This window comes from Pristiophorus japonicus, chromosome 12, assembly GCF_044704955.1.
Source record: "Pristiophorus japonicus isolate sPriJap1 chromosome 12, sPriJap1.hap1, whole genome shotgun sequence".
Classification (NCBI taxonomy): Eukaryota; Metazoa; Chordata; class Chondrichthyes; family Pristiophoridae; genus Pristiophorus; species Pristiophorus japonicus.
Window position 1 is genome coordinate 17,085,538 of NC_091988.1, and position 15,089 is coordinate 17,100,626.

Here is a 15,089-nt window from a genome sequence, read left to right on the forward strand (position 1 = left end):
TAAAGGGGTGCACATGCGCAAACCCCTTTACCAAGATCGCATCCTGCGCACTTCCCATCGGAAGTGTGTGTGTGCTCCTCAAACCCCATTTTTGAGGATTAGCTGGCCACATAGTGGCCAACACTGCTCAATTTGGCCCCCTGGTATTTGTTTTTTAAATCTGTGATAATTAGTCTTCCTTGGGAATTTCCCAGAAAACCAAATCTGTTGTCTGAACCTCAAGGACAGATTTTTCACCCATCATGAACTAACTTGCTCATATCTCTGCTATTGAACAGAAACACTTAATACACATGCAGCTGTCAGAGTCAGTTATTAACACAATTACTTATTCTCAATTATGTTCTGCTGACACTTTGTGTAACGCAAAGTGGAAGAGATTCTAACTTTGTTACACTGTCGGCTCACTCAAATAATCTAACAAAGGCAGAATTTTCTGAGATATTTTAGCTTATCTGGGGCACTTTCTTCAACTTGCAGCATTCATAGTCGACATATTCACAGTACCTGCCATTTACAAAAGCTTTGCCACTTCGCTGGATGCTCACACTCTCATTGTGCGAGTCATGAAAGGAAGCTTCATATTGTGAACACAGATTAAACCCATCCTTTCAGCACTCAATTTGAATTTAGCGTTATCAATAGTCACGTCACACCAAATTAAGATAGCAGCAATATTAAAGATCAAATTTTTTTCTGGGGAAACAAAATTGCTTTTATCTGGTGGCTAGTTTCAAGCTCCAGCCATCAATTTTCCATTGACATAAATCCTTAAGTATGATGTAGCCTTCCTTCCCAAATGCAAGTGCTTCTGTGGAAATTATTTTGAATAACTAACTCAATCAGTCCATCACCTTGAAGCGGTTTACTTTCATCCTCACACTATAAGAAATGCTCAGTCTTTGGGTCACTTTTTGGTTTTCTATAAAGGACAAAAAGTGGAACACTTCATTAAAAACAGCAATGCATAAAATAGGTCATCTCTGTGTTTGTCAGTGTTTTTAGATATATTTTCTCTCTCCCCTTTCTCCGATTGTATTAATATACCTGCCCGCCTCTTAATTTTCAGTTTTGAACAAGGGTCTACCCCTGAAAGGTTAATTTTTTTGTTCTCTCCACAAATGCTAATGATCTGCGGTGTGTTTCAAGTATTTTCTGTTTTTCTTTCTGCATTTGCAGTAATTTGCCTTTATCTTGAGTTGGCTCTTAATGTTGGCTATTTTTTTAAAACAAATGCATAACTTCCATTTGGATATAATATTTTTAAAGAAACCTATTTCAAACTGTGAAGTGCCATAAGAAAGAAAGAAAAATAAACCATGGACAAAATACTCCATTTATGTCATGGGCCTTAGAAATATTGGGCCCAAGTTTCGGGCCGCGCCTAAAACGGCGCAGCCCGGACCTGGACGCCCTTTTTCGCGCCAGAAAGTGCGCCTAAAAAAAACTCACCTATTCTCCGGATCCCTGCAGGTCCTCTGGAGCTGGGAGTGGCGCGGCACGAGCTGTGGGGGGGGCAGAGCCAGGTCCCTGCGCTGAAAACAGTGCCGGGACCTCTGCACATGCACGCTACAGTGGGCGCGCATGTGCAGTAGCTTCAGGTGCCCAAAACTGTAGGAGGGGCTCAAAGCACACAGCCCCTAGCCCTGGCCGAATGCCCTCACTGTGGCTGCGTGGATAAGGCTCCTCCCATCCAACCGGACCCGACCCGACCCCTGCTCCCCCCCCGCCCCCAGCGACCCGACATCTGCTTCCCCCCCCGGACTCCGCAACTCTCTCCCCCCCTCCCCCGACCTCCGCGACTCTTCCCCCCCCCCCTCCGCAACTCTTCCCCACCCGGACCCCCGCGACTCTCCCACCCCCACCCCCCTCCTTCCCCCCACCCCCCTCCTCCTCCCCCCACCCTCTGCTCCTCCTCCCCCCACCCCCCTCTCCTCCTCCCCCCCACCCTCTCCTCCTCCTCCCCCCACCCCCTCCTCCTCCTCCCCCCACCCCCTCCTCCCCCTCCTCCTCCTCCTCCTCCCCCCACACCCTCCTCCTCCACCCCCTCCACCTCCCCCTCACCCCCTCCTCCTCCCCCTCACCCCCTCCTCCTCCCCACCCCTCCTCCTCCTCCTCCCCCCCCACCCCACTCCACGCCCCACCCCACCCCCTCCACCTCACCCCCTTTACCCCCACCCCCAACCCCACCCCACTCCCTCTACCTCCCTCCTCCTTCCTCCCCCTCCCCCACACCCCACCCCCTTCTCCCCCTCCCCCTCCCAACCCCTTCTCCCCCTCCCCTCGCTGTCAGAAACACAGACACTGACACACAGAGAGTGAGAGACACACACACAGACAGACAGAGATATAGAGACACTGACAGAGACACACTGTGGGGTGTCATCCCAGCATGTTGTTAGAGGACTCCCGGTGCTGCAGTTGGTAAGTAGAAAATGTTTTATTTATTGATTTAAAAAAAAAAAATTTTTTTTTATTAATTTTTTTTGATTGATTTATTGGTTGATTTATTGATGTATTTATCATTTATTATTGATGATGGCTCTTTATTTGTAAAACTGGTCTTTAATGTTTGTAAACTTCCCTTTAAACCCGCCCCCCCCGCCATTACCTACGCCTGATTTGTAACCTACGCCTGATTTGTAACCTACGCCTGATTTTCTAAAGTGTAGACAAGGTTTTTTCGAACGTACAAAAATCTTCACTTACTCCATTCTAAGTTAGTTTGGAGTAAGTTTTCACTGCCTAAACTTTGAAAACAGGCGTAAGTGGCCGGACACGCCCCCTTTTGAAAAAAAAATTCTGTTCCAAAGTGAAACTGTTCTAACTGACTGGAACTGGAGCAAACTAAATGCCGAGAATTCAAATTTCTAAGATACTCCATTCTAAACCAGTTGCTCTAAAAAAACAGGAGCAACTCAGGCCAAAACTTGGCTCCATAGCTCTGGAAGTTTGCCCATGGGTATCCTTAAATGGAAGATCTGATCTGGTGAGGGAATTTTACTGACAGGCAGGTTTTTCCACACAGCGATAAACCTGTTCACCTCTCCACTTAATTTTCTTTTTGGAAGTATCTTCCCTACTCTTAACTCTGTATATCTTTAGAAGTGATGATGTTGTCCACGAGAGCATGATTGATATAGAAAAGGCAACTGACTGAACTAGGAGGTATCCTATGTGAGACTTTCAATCAACTGGTCAGCTATACAAGTGGAGAGAAAATCTATTGTATCTGTGCATAGAAGATACTTCATTGGGGGAAAAACAATATGGTGAGTATCATTCTTCACCCTTTTATTATAATAGTTTTGTTACATTTGCTAAAAACTTAATAAGTTGTCTATAGTTTTTGTGCAGCAACCATAGATAATTTTTAATCAGAACTACTTATATAAAATAATTCTTCAGTTTCTTCAATCCAAACTTTTCATGTGCAATTTAACATGATATGTGCTCTATTGTATTCTACAGTTAAGTGTATGGTGTATAATAAAATCATTGGAAATAAACAACTGAAATGGAGACTAATCCAAATGAAATGATATATTCCTTACCATACTTTCAAATTAGCTTTGGAAAGTTTATGGTTTTCAAAATGAAAGTTAATTATTCTGTGGTATGTGGTGTATATATTCAAATTAATTTAATGTTTTGATCCATCTATATATTCTACTTTAAGATCATAAATGGTTGATTTAAAATGATAAACATGTGTCCTCTTTATACCAACAAATGAACTACTATTACCATATGTTGTGCTTATTATATAGAGATAGTGGGGATAATTTTTACTTTTAGTGGAGTGGAAGACTGCAGTAGCAGGTCAGCTTTGTGTTACACACCCCGCTTGATTTTCCTTCTCATTGACTTTAATGTTTATTTTATTTCCTTCTCTCCCCTTATTCTCCAGGTTGTTTTCAAATTAATGTATTCTATTCCAACCTGGACGCTTGAGGTTCCATTATTTTCACTAAAACATGTTAAGATCTCCATACTCAAGACAGTTAATGATTTCAGTTGCTGCAGATTTTGGTCATGCAGTAGATGTTTCAGCAACAGCTTCAATAGGTTTCCTCATTAACAGCATATAGCTGAGTTTCTGTGAAATTCTTGAAAGGTGATGTTGTTCTCTGGCTTTTCTGCAATCGAGTCAAGGAACTTCCAGCATAGGAACCTCAAACTAATTTGTGTGGGAAGCCTTCCCTCATGCTGGTCTCATTATGCAGGTTCACAATCTTCAATTGGCTTTATTATTAATTCCATTCATTGCAATACAGCATCCAATAACTTAATGTATTTATAATGATTCTCATCGTCTGCCTGCTTTATGCCTAACAATTTATATATCCAGTTTGATAAAGCAACTAGTTTCAAATCTAGTGAGTTCCAGCTGTTAATTAATTGTATTAGGAATGATTTTCAAAGTGCAGTAGTTGGTATACCAATATAGTTATTTCTTCATAAAATGTTGGATTATGGTGTCACACCCATGTGAGAGATAGCGGGGTCGTGCCCACATTCTCCACTGCTCTCCAGTCACTGAAAGTGGGCATGCAGGTACAGCAGGTGGTGAAGAAGGCAAATGGTATGCTGGCCTTCATAGCTAGGGGATTTGAATATAGGAGCAGGGAGGTCTTACTGCAGTTGTACAGGGCCTTAGTGAGGCCTCACCTGGAATATTGTGTTCAGTTTTGGTCTCCTAATCTGAGGAAGGACTTTCTTGCTATTGAGCGAGTGCAGCGAAGGTTCACCAGACTAATTCCAGGGATGGCTGGACTGTCATATGAGGAGAGGCTGAATCAACTGGGCCTTTATACACTGGAGTTTAGAAGGATGAGAGTGGATCTCATAGAAACGTATAAGATTCTGACGGGACTGGACAGGTTAGATGCGGGAAGAATGTTCCCGATGTTGGGGAAGTCAAGAACCAGGGGACATAGTCTTAAGATAAGGGGTAGGCCATTTAGGACTGAGATGAGGAGAAACTTCTTCACTCAGAGAGTTGTTAACCTGTGGAATTACCTGCCGCAGAAAGTTGTTGATGCCAGTTCATTAGATATATTCAAGAGGGAGTTAGATACGGCCCTTACAGCTAAGGGGATTAAGGGGTATGGAGAGAAAGCAGGAAAGGGGTACTGAGGGAATGATCAGCCATGATCTTATTGAATGGCGGTGCAGGCTCGAAGGACCGAATGGCCTACTCCTGCACCTATTTTCTATTCTATGTTTCCATGTTTCCCAAGTAGTGAGTTTGCATTCCTGGCCAGATCTTTGGGAAGAGCCTAACATCTGTGGTTGGGAAAATGTTGGAGTCCATTATTAAAGAAGCAGTAGGAGAACATTTGCATAAGCAAAATTCGGTTACGCAGAGTCAGCATGGATTTATGAAGGGGAAGTCATGTTTGACAAATTTGCTGGAATTCTTTGAGGATGTAACGAACAGGGTGGATAAAGGGGAACCAGTGGATGTGGTGTATTTGGACTTCCAGAAGGCATTTGACAAGGTGCCACATAAAAGGTCACTGCACAAGATAAAAGTTCACGGGGTTGGGGGTAATATATTAGCATGGATAGAGGATTGGCTAACCAACAGAGAACAGAGAGTCAGGATAAATGGTTCATTCTCTGCCGCAGGGATCAGTGCTGGGACCCCAACTAGTTACAATCGATATTAACGAATTGGAAGATGCGACTGAGTGTAACGTAGCCAAGTTTGCTGATGCTACAAAGATGGGAGGAAAAGCAAAGTGTGAGGAGGACACAAAAAAATCTGCAAAAAATGAAATAGTGAGTGGGCAAAAATTTGGCAGATGAAGTATAATGTTGGAAAAGGTCATGCACTTTGGCAGAAAAAAAATCAAAGAGCAAGTTATTATTTAAATGCAGAAAGATTACAAAGTGCCGCAGTACAGCGGGACCTGGGGGTACTTGTGCATGAAACACAAAAGGATAGTATGCAGGTACAGCAAGTGATCAGGAAGGCCAATGGTATCTTGGCCTTTATTGCAAAGGGGATGGAGTATAAAAGCAGAGAAGTTTTGCTACAGCTATACAAAGTTTTGGTGAGGCCACACCTGGAATACTGCGTGCAGTTTTGGTTTCCATATTTACGAAAGGATATACTTGCTTTGGAGGCAGTTCAGAGAAGGTTCACTAGGTTGATTCCGGGGATGAAGGGGTTGACTTATGAGGAAAGGTTGAGTAGGTTGGGCCTCTACTCATTGGAATTGAGAAGAATGAGAGGTGATCTTATCGAAACGTATAAGATTATGAGGGGACTTGACAAGGTGGATGTAGAGAGGATGTTTCCGTTGATGGGGGAGACTAGAACTAGAGGGCATGATCTTAGAATAAGGGGCCGCCCATTTAAAACTGAGATGAGGAGAAATTTATTTTTTCAGAGGGTTGTAAATCTGTGGAATTCGCTGCCTCAGAGAGCTGTAGAAGCTGGGACATTGAATAAATTTGACAGTAATAGACAGTTTCTTAAACGATAAGAGGATAAGGGGTTTTGGGGAGCAGGCAGGGAAGTAGAGCTGAGTCCATGATCAGATCAGCCATGATCTTATTGAATGGTGGAGCAGGCTCGAGGGGCCATATGGCCTACTCCTGTTCCTATTTCTTATGTTCTTATGTTACCTTACTGCTAGAAATTTCAAAATCTATAGGAAGAAAAACTGTAAAGTGAGTCACTTTCTGCAAGCAAAGTGCTTTTGCAGGCTTTCATTTTAAAATAAAGCTTCCAGTTTAGAATAAGTCTTTCCATATAAGCATTGTAGTTTATGTTTTTAGAGCATTCCAAGTAAAGGAGGCATTCTCCTTATTTTATGTTTTATGGGATGGTTTCAGGGAGGTTTGGTCAGATAGTGTGTGCGTTTTCTTAGATGAGGTAATATAATAATTGCTCCTACACAAGAGACAAAGGGACTGAAATTGCCCCTTTGCGCAGTGCCAGTTAGCACACAGGTTACCCGGTGTACAAGGCGATGATGAGGTCATCACTGTGCGCATTGGCTTGTGATCACCCCGGAAGCGTAAGTTGCTTGCTGATGCCAATGACAGCTTTTGCTGTTGTATTGAGGTTGTCAGGCTGCAGCACCAGCGAGATTTAAAGGTGCGTTGGTCGAAATCATTTTTTGTTGGCCAAATCTTTTGACAGTTTGAAATTATTTTGTTTTTTGGTTCTGCAATGGCCAAGATTGATTGCTGGGCCTCAGTTTCCGATGGCTTCCATTGCTCCCCCTGCTTCAGTCAGCTCCATTTGCAGAGCACACCATTCTCTGAAAATCACGGGCTCAGTGCTGGCCTCCTGCACCTTCACCATTGGAGGATGGTTTGGAGAAGAGAATGGCACCATCATTTAGCCAGGCTGAGGCATCGGGAGAGGGAAAGAGAAAGGCTGGCACTGGGAGAGGACCTACACTGGGAGAGGCTCATGTAGGGGACCTTGGAGAGGCCCATGACCCGAGGATTAGGGAGAGGAACAGGGAGAGGCAGATGGAAAGTCACAGGCAGAGGGAGCAAGAGCAGCAAGCAGAGGCATAGCAGTAGGTAGATGCACAGGGACAGCAACGGCAGGACCAACATCAGGAGGGCGATGAGGATATGGCCAGAGAAAGACGAGTACAGAGACATGCAAACAGAAGGCCTTACACACCCAGGGTGTTTCGCCAACAGTTTTCAGACATCCGGCTCTCTGACAAGCAGTATGTCCAAAGGCTGTGATTTGCTAAAGATGTGGTGATGGAGCTGTGCCATCGACTGCAGCCAGACCTTCAGCCTCAAACAAGGGTGAGAATGGCTCTCTCAGTGGCAGTGAAGGTCACCATCGCCATCAATTTTTATGCAATGGATCTTTCCAGGGAGCCACAGCAGACATCTCCAACATCTCCCAATATGCCGCCCATTGCTCCATTTGTGACGTCACAGACGCTCTGCACAGAAGGAGGATGGAATATATCTCATTCCCCATGATAAGACAGAAGCAGCGGGAGCACTCAACTGGCTTTGTGAGGATGGCGTGCTTCCCCATGGTGCAGGGTGCCATAGACTGCACACGTGTCCCCTTGAAGGCTCCACACCGAATCCTGAGATCTTTCGAAACCGAAAAGGAGAACATTCACTCACTATCCGGTTGGTGTGCAACCACAGATGCACAATAATGGCCGTTAATGCTCGCCATCCTGGCAGCAGCCACGATGCCTTCATCCTGCGGCAGACCAATGTGCCTGCTATGTTCCAGCCCCCAAACGAAGCTCGCGGCTGCCTCCTCGGAGACAAGGACTACCTGCTATGTACCTGGCTCATGACTCCCCTCTGCAACCCCACATCTCTTGTCCAGCACTCTTACAATGACAATCATGCCACCACCAGGTCAGGCTGGGCAGCGGCAGTCTGGACTGTCTGTGTGCAGTGGATATATTGTAGAGAATAGCTAAAGTAAACATTGGTCCCTTAGAGGATGAGACTGGGGAATTAATAATAGGAAACGGGAAAATGGCAAAGACTTTCAACAAATATTTTGTATCGATCTTCACGGTAGATGAACATTAAAAGCATCCCAATAATAGATAATCAAAAGGCTGTAGGGAGGGGGAAATCTTAAAACAATCACTATCACTAGAGAAAAAGTACTGGGCAAACTAATCGGACTAAAGGTGGACAAGTCCCCTGGACCTGATGGCTTGCATCCGAGGGGTTAAAAGAAGTGACTGCAGAGATAGTGGATGCATTGGTTATAATCGACCAAATTCCCCTGAATTCTGGAGAATTCTGGATTGGAAAATCGCAAATATAACACCCCTATTTAAGAAAGGAGGGAGACAGAAAGCAGAAACTATAGACCAGCTAATATAACATCGTCATTGGGAAAATGCTGCAGTCCATTATTAAGGAAGTAGTAGCAGGACATTTAGAAAATTGATGGGATTGAAGGCCGATAAATCCCCAGGGCCTGATGGACTGCATCCCAGAGTACTTAAGGAGGTGGCCTTGGAAGTAGCGGATGCATTGATCAGTCATTTTCCAACATTCCATAGACTCTGGATCAGTTCCTATGGAGTGGAGGGTAGCCAATGTAACCCCACTTTTAAAAAAAAGAGGGAGAGAGAAAACAGGGAATTATAGACCGGTCAGCCTGACATTGGTAGTGGGTAAAATGATGGAATCAATTATTAAGGATGTCATAGCAGCGCATTTGGAAAGAGGTGACATGATAGGTCCAAGTCAGCATGGATTTGTGAAAGGGAAATCATGCTTGACAAATCTTCTGGATTTTTTTGAGGATGTTTCCAGTAGAGTGGACAAGGGAGAACCAGTTGATGTGGTGTATTTGGACTTTCAGAAGGCTTTCGACAAGGTCCCACGCAAGAGATTAATGTGCAAAGTTAAAGCACATGGGATTGGGAGTAGTGTGCTGACATGGATTGAGAACTGGTTGTCAGACAGGAAGCAAAGAGTAGGAGTAAATGGGGACTTTTCAGAATGGCAGGCAGTGACTAGTGGGGTACCGCAAGGTTCTGTGCTGGGGCCCCAGCTGTTTACATTGTACATTAATGATTTAGACGAGGGGATTAAATGTAGTTTCTCCAAATTTGCGGATGACATTAAGTTGGGTGGCAGTGTGAGCTGCGAGGAGGATGCTATGAGGCTGCAGAGTGACTTGGATAGGTTAGGTGAGTGGACAAATGCATGGCAGATGAAGTATAATGTGGATAAATGTGAGGTTATCCACTTTGGTGGTAAAAACAGAGAGACAGACTATTATCTGAATGGTGACAGATTAGGAAAAGGGGAGGTGCATCGAGACCTGGGTGTCATGGTACATCAGTCATTGAAGGTTGGCATGCAGGTACAGCAGGCGGATAAGAAAGCAAATGGCATGTTGGCCTTCATAACGAGGGGATTTGAGTACAGGGGCAGGGAGGTGTTACTACAGTTGTACAGGGCCTTGGTGAGACCACACCTGGAGTATTGTGTACAGTTTTGGTCTCCTAACTTGAGGAAGGACATTCTTGCTTTTGAGGAAGTGCAGCGAAGGTTCACCAGACTGATTCCCGGAATGGCGGGACTGACCTATCAAGAAAGACTGGATCAACTGGGCTTGTATTCACTGGAGTTCAGAAGAATGAGAGGGGATCTTGTAGAAACGTTTAAAATTCTGACGGGTTTAGACAGGTTAGATGCAGGAAGAATGTTCCCAATGTTGGGGAAGTCCAGAACCAGGGGTCACAGTCGAAGGATAAGTGGCAAGCCATTTAGGACCGAGATGAGGAGAAACTTCTTCACCCAGAGAGTGGTGAACCTGTGGAATTCTCTACCACAGAAAGTTGTTGAGGCCAATTCACTAAATATATTCAAAAAGGAGATAGATGTAGTCCTTACTACTAGGGGGATCAAGAGGTATGGTGAGAAAGCAGGAATGGGGTACTGAAGTTGCATGTTCAGCCATGAACTCATTGAATGGCGGTGCAGGCTCGAAGGCCGAATGGCCTACTCCTACAACAATTTTCTATGTTTCTATGTTTCTATAATACAGTCAAGCAGAGTCAGCATGGTTTTATGAAAGGAAAATCATCTTTGATAAATTTGCTCGAGTTCTTTGAGGATGTAATGAGCAGGGTGGATAAAGGGGAACCAGTAGATGTAGTGTATTTGGATTTCCAGAAGGCATTCGATAAGCTGCCACATAAAAGGTTACTGCACAATATAAGAGCTCTTGGGGGGCAATATATTGGCATGGATAGAGGATTGGTTAACCAACAGAAAGAAGAGAGTCAGGATAAATGGGTAATTTTCAGGTTGTAAACTGTAACTAGTGGGCTGCCACAGGGATCAATGCTGGGGCCTCAACTATTTACAATCTATATTAATGACTTGGATGAAGGGACTGAGTGTAATGTAGTCAAATTTGCTTATGATACAAAGATAGGTGGGAAAGCAAGTTATGAGGAGGACACAGAGAATCTGCTAGGCATACAAATAGGCTAAGTGAGTGGGCAAAAATTTGGCAGCTGCAGTATAATGTGGGAAAATGTGAGGTTATCAACTTTGTTAGGAAAAATAAAAAAGCAAATTATTTAAATGGAGAGAGATTACAAAACACTTCGGTATAGCAGGATCTGGGGGTCCTTGTACATAAAACATAAAACGTTAGCACACAGGTACAGCAATTAATTAGGATGGCAAATGGAATGTTGGCCTTTATTGGAAAGGGGATAAAATATCAAAGTAGGGAAGTACTGCTATAGTGCAGGACATTGGAGAGACCACACCTGGAGTACTGCATACAGTTTTGGTGGTCTTATTTAAGGAGGGATATACTTGCATTGGAGGTAGTTCAGAGAAGGTTCACTAGGTTGATTCCTGAGATGAAGGGGTTGTTGTATGAAGAAAGGTTGAGCAGGTTGGGCCTATACTCATTGGAGTTTAGAAGAATGAGAAGTGATCTTATTGAAACATGTAAGATTCTGAGGGGCTTGACAGGGTAGATGTAAAGAGGATGTTTCCCCTCATGGGGGAATCTAGAACTAGGGGACATATTTTCAGAATAATTGGTCACCCATTTAAAACGGAGATGAGGAAGAATTTCTTCTCTCAGAATCTTTGGAATTCACTACCCCAGAGAGCTGTGGAGGCATGGTCATTGAATATATTTAAGGTGGAAATAGACAAATTTTCAAATAATAAGGAAATCAAAGGTTATGGGGAGCGGGCAGGGAAGTGGAGTTGAGGCCAAGATCAGATCAGCCATGATCTTATTGAATGGCGGAGCAGGCTCGAGGGGCTCTTGCTCCTACTCTTATGTTCTTATATTCTTATGATAGTTTCAATGTTGGAATGGCAATGGTAGGATTAGAAATGCTGTCATCCTGAGAGAGTACAGCTGGTTCCTGCTCCACTGAGCCAGTGCCACTCCCCCGGGACAGCATCTCAGCCACTGCACCAATCTGATGGAGCACAGATTAGTGGTCTGCTGCGGCACCGTGTGATCCACAGTGGACTGTGATGGACGCATCGACAAAGGCAGCAGTCAGGGCTTGCATGGCATCATGCTGAGACTGCATGAGAGCAGTTTGAGCATTCATGCGAGCAAACCATTGACTCTATTGCAGCAGAAAAACGTTGCGTTGCTTCCGCTGGTGCCCCTATAGAAGCTGCCACACCACCCATGAGACGCCTCATGAGGTCTGGATCCATACTGTGTGCACACTGGCAATGATGGGCTCCATGGTATGCACAGGGCTGTCTACAATGCGGGAGGCAGACTCCTCCACGCTCCTATCACTTGCGACAGGTTCTCAGGCACCCTTGCCATTATCGTGTCGGAGTGCAAGACCATCACACTTTGTTCAAACGCCTCCCCAACAAAGTCCTCGTGTGAGTCCTGTGGAGCAGAACTCGTGCAAAATCTCGCTTTCCGAGGAGCTGGCCCACGAGCTTGCCTTACCCTTTGACCCTGCTGCAACCCGTGTACTCCCAATATCTGAGCTAGTGTGTGCAACAGTGAGAAGCAGTGACATGGTGCTTGCATCGTCCTCCTCCGCCTCCTCCCTCTCCTCCCCCATTTTGTCTCCCTGCAAACTAGGTTGGGGGGAGCTCAGGAACAGGTTGGGCCACACCCAGGGCATTGCCTGAAAGCACAAATGGCACACGAGTGTGTTATATATGCAGACTATAGATATACTCTCTGTGTTGTCACTGTATAGTTGCATAAGATGGAGACTTGTTTACCTGATGTACTGTCAATAAGGTTTACACTGTGTATATACTATGCTGGCACCACTAGAGGGTGCAGCTGGTGGAGACTGGGGTGTCCTGCCCCTGTGGCAGAGGCTGTCCACCAGAGGGCACTGTGGTGGGAGACTTGAGGGTCATCTGCATAGGTGTGCAAGGCCCAGTATAAAAGGCTGCCCATCATGCTTGTGCCTCACTCTGGAGTTACAAAAAAAGGACCAAGGTCACTACAGTTTGAGTACAACACATTGCCTCGTGAAGTCATTCATAAGTGCATTACAGACATGACAACTGGCGACGAGAATACGGACTTTCACACGATTATGGCTATCTTTGGCACACTAAAAGACTTTGCAGAGGGTGATGATTGGGATGTCTTCACGGAAAGGCTCGAGCAATATTTTGTGGCAAACGACCCGGCAGGGAAGACGGACACATTTGCGGAGAAGCGCAAGGCTAAACTGCTGAACAGTTGTGGGCCCTGAGGTCTACCGCTTCATTAGAGACTTGCTGGCACCCACAAAGGATAAGACATACGATGAGCTGACTGAACTAATTTGTGACCAACTAAAACCAAAACAGAGCATCCTCATTGCCAGGCACAGATTCTACACTCACCGCAGACCTAAGGGCCAGGAGATTGCAAAATATGCTGTCGACCTCAGGAGACTTGCGGCACCGTGTGATTTCGGCACGCACCTCAACGAAGCATTGCGAGACATCTTCGTTATGGGAATTGGCCACGAGGGCCTCCTTCACAAGCTCTTAACTGCCGACACCACAGTCAACCTGCAGAGGGCCATCAGCATCAGTCAGGCGTTCATGACCTCGACCTCCAGCACCAAGCAAATTATTCATCCTATGGACTCAAACCCCGCAAATATTATACACAGAATGGTGCCTTTCACAGGCAAGACTATAGAACGTGGTTCTGTCCAAGGCAGAGAGCACAGATCTCAGGGTTCCAGAACTCAGTGTAAGAATAAAAGTGTTTATTAATGACTGAAAATTGATTATGAGTATGTATAAATGTTAAAGGTGTAGATTATATGGAACGGCCTGTTTGTGTTGAAACAGAATGGAAGCCCACAGGTTGCCAGCATAAGCTGAGTTTTGAAACAAAAGAAACAAAATGAAAGCCCCCACAGATATGATGCATTGGCTTTTGTGTATTGGCCTCCAGACAGCCACCTGTGTGAGGAGAGCCAATAAGGAGCTGCCCTGGAACCAAGATCCAATCTTGAGGCTTTCGGCGGGACAATGGCCTTGTGGAATATGAAAAACACAAGACAGGAACTTTTCTCTCTCTTCTCTCCCTGTTGGACACAAGGCAAAAGACTTCCTGTTGAAGACCAGCCAAATCAGCATGCCGTGTGTTTAAGCCAGTCAGCCAAAGGGGCGTACCGTATATTGCTTTTTATTATAACCTCATTGTATCTCTGTTGTAACTAAGGTAGATCTATAGGATATTTGACCACTGCTGCTAATGTGCATGTGTGTATGTTTTTAATAAAGTCTTCTAATTGTTTGAAAGGATCGTCTCACTGTCAAATGTAAGCCCAGAGAGATTCAGAAATCCTACATCAGAGTCCGCCAAGGGGTGCTAATCGAGTAGCACCATGTTGGCGTTGCGGAGGAAAGCACAGGGCTCACCAGTTTGCTGAGTACGTATGCAAAGCCTGTAACACGAAGGACCACCTCCAGCGTATGAGTAAAAGAAATACGACTCACCATCTAGCAGAGGAGTCAGTAGATGCCTTTGAATCCAGTGGGGAGTATGATGATTTGGCCAGAGAAGCAGCTCAGCCCCAAGAAGAAGTGTATGGAATGTATACCTGCACCACCGATTGTCCTCCAGTGAAGATGGAAGTCGAAATAAACAGAGTTCCAGTTTTCATGGAAGTGGACACGGGAGTGAGCCAGTCAGTGATGAGCCAGGATGCCTTTGAGAGGCTATGGAACGAAAAATGACCCGAGCTGGTACCAGTACAGGAAAAGTTGCGCACCTACACCAAGGACCTATACCTTGGTAGTGCGGATGTAAGTATAATCCATAATGGCGTGGTGTACAAATTACCTCTGTGGATTGTTGCAGGTGATGGTCCATCGCTACTGGGAAGAAGGTGGACGGGGAAGATCCAGTGGAAATGGGAAGACCTCTTCACTCCAGCAAATGATGTCCCCCGTGCTCAGAGGCAGACTAAAACCTTACCTTCGCTTGGGCCAGGCACGAGAGAACAGACCAGCGCAGCACCTGAGGCACAGACCGTTCATCACGACTGCGTGGCAATGATCCGACCGGAACGACCAAAACTACCTTCCCGGCTCCAGTGGCAGGACTCCTGGGGAGGAAG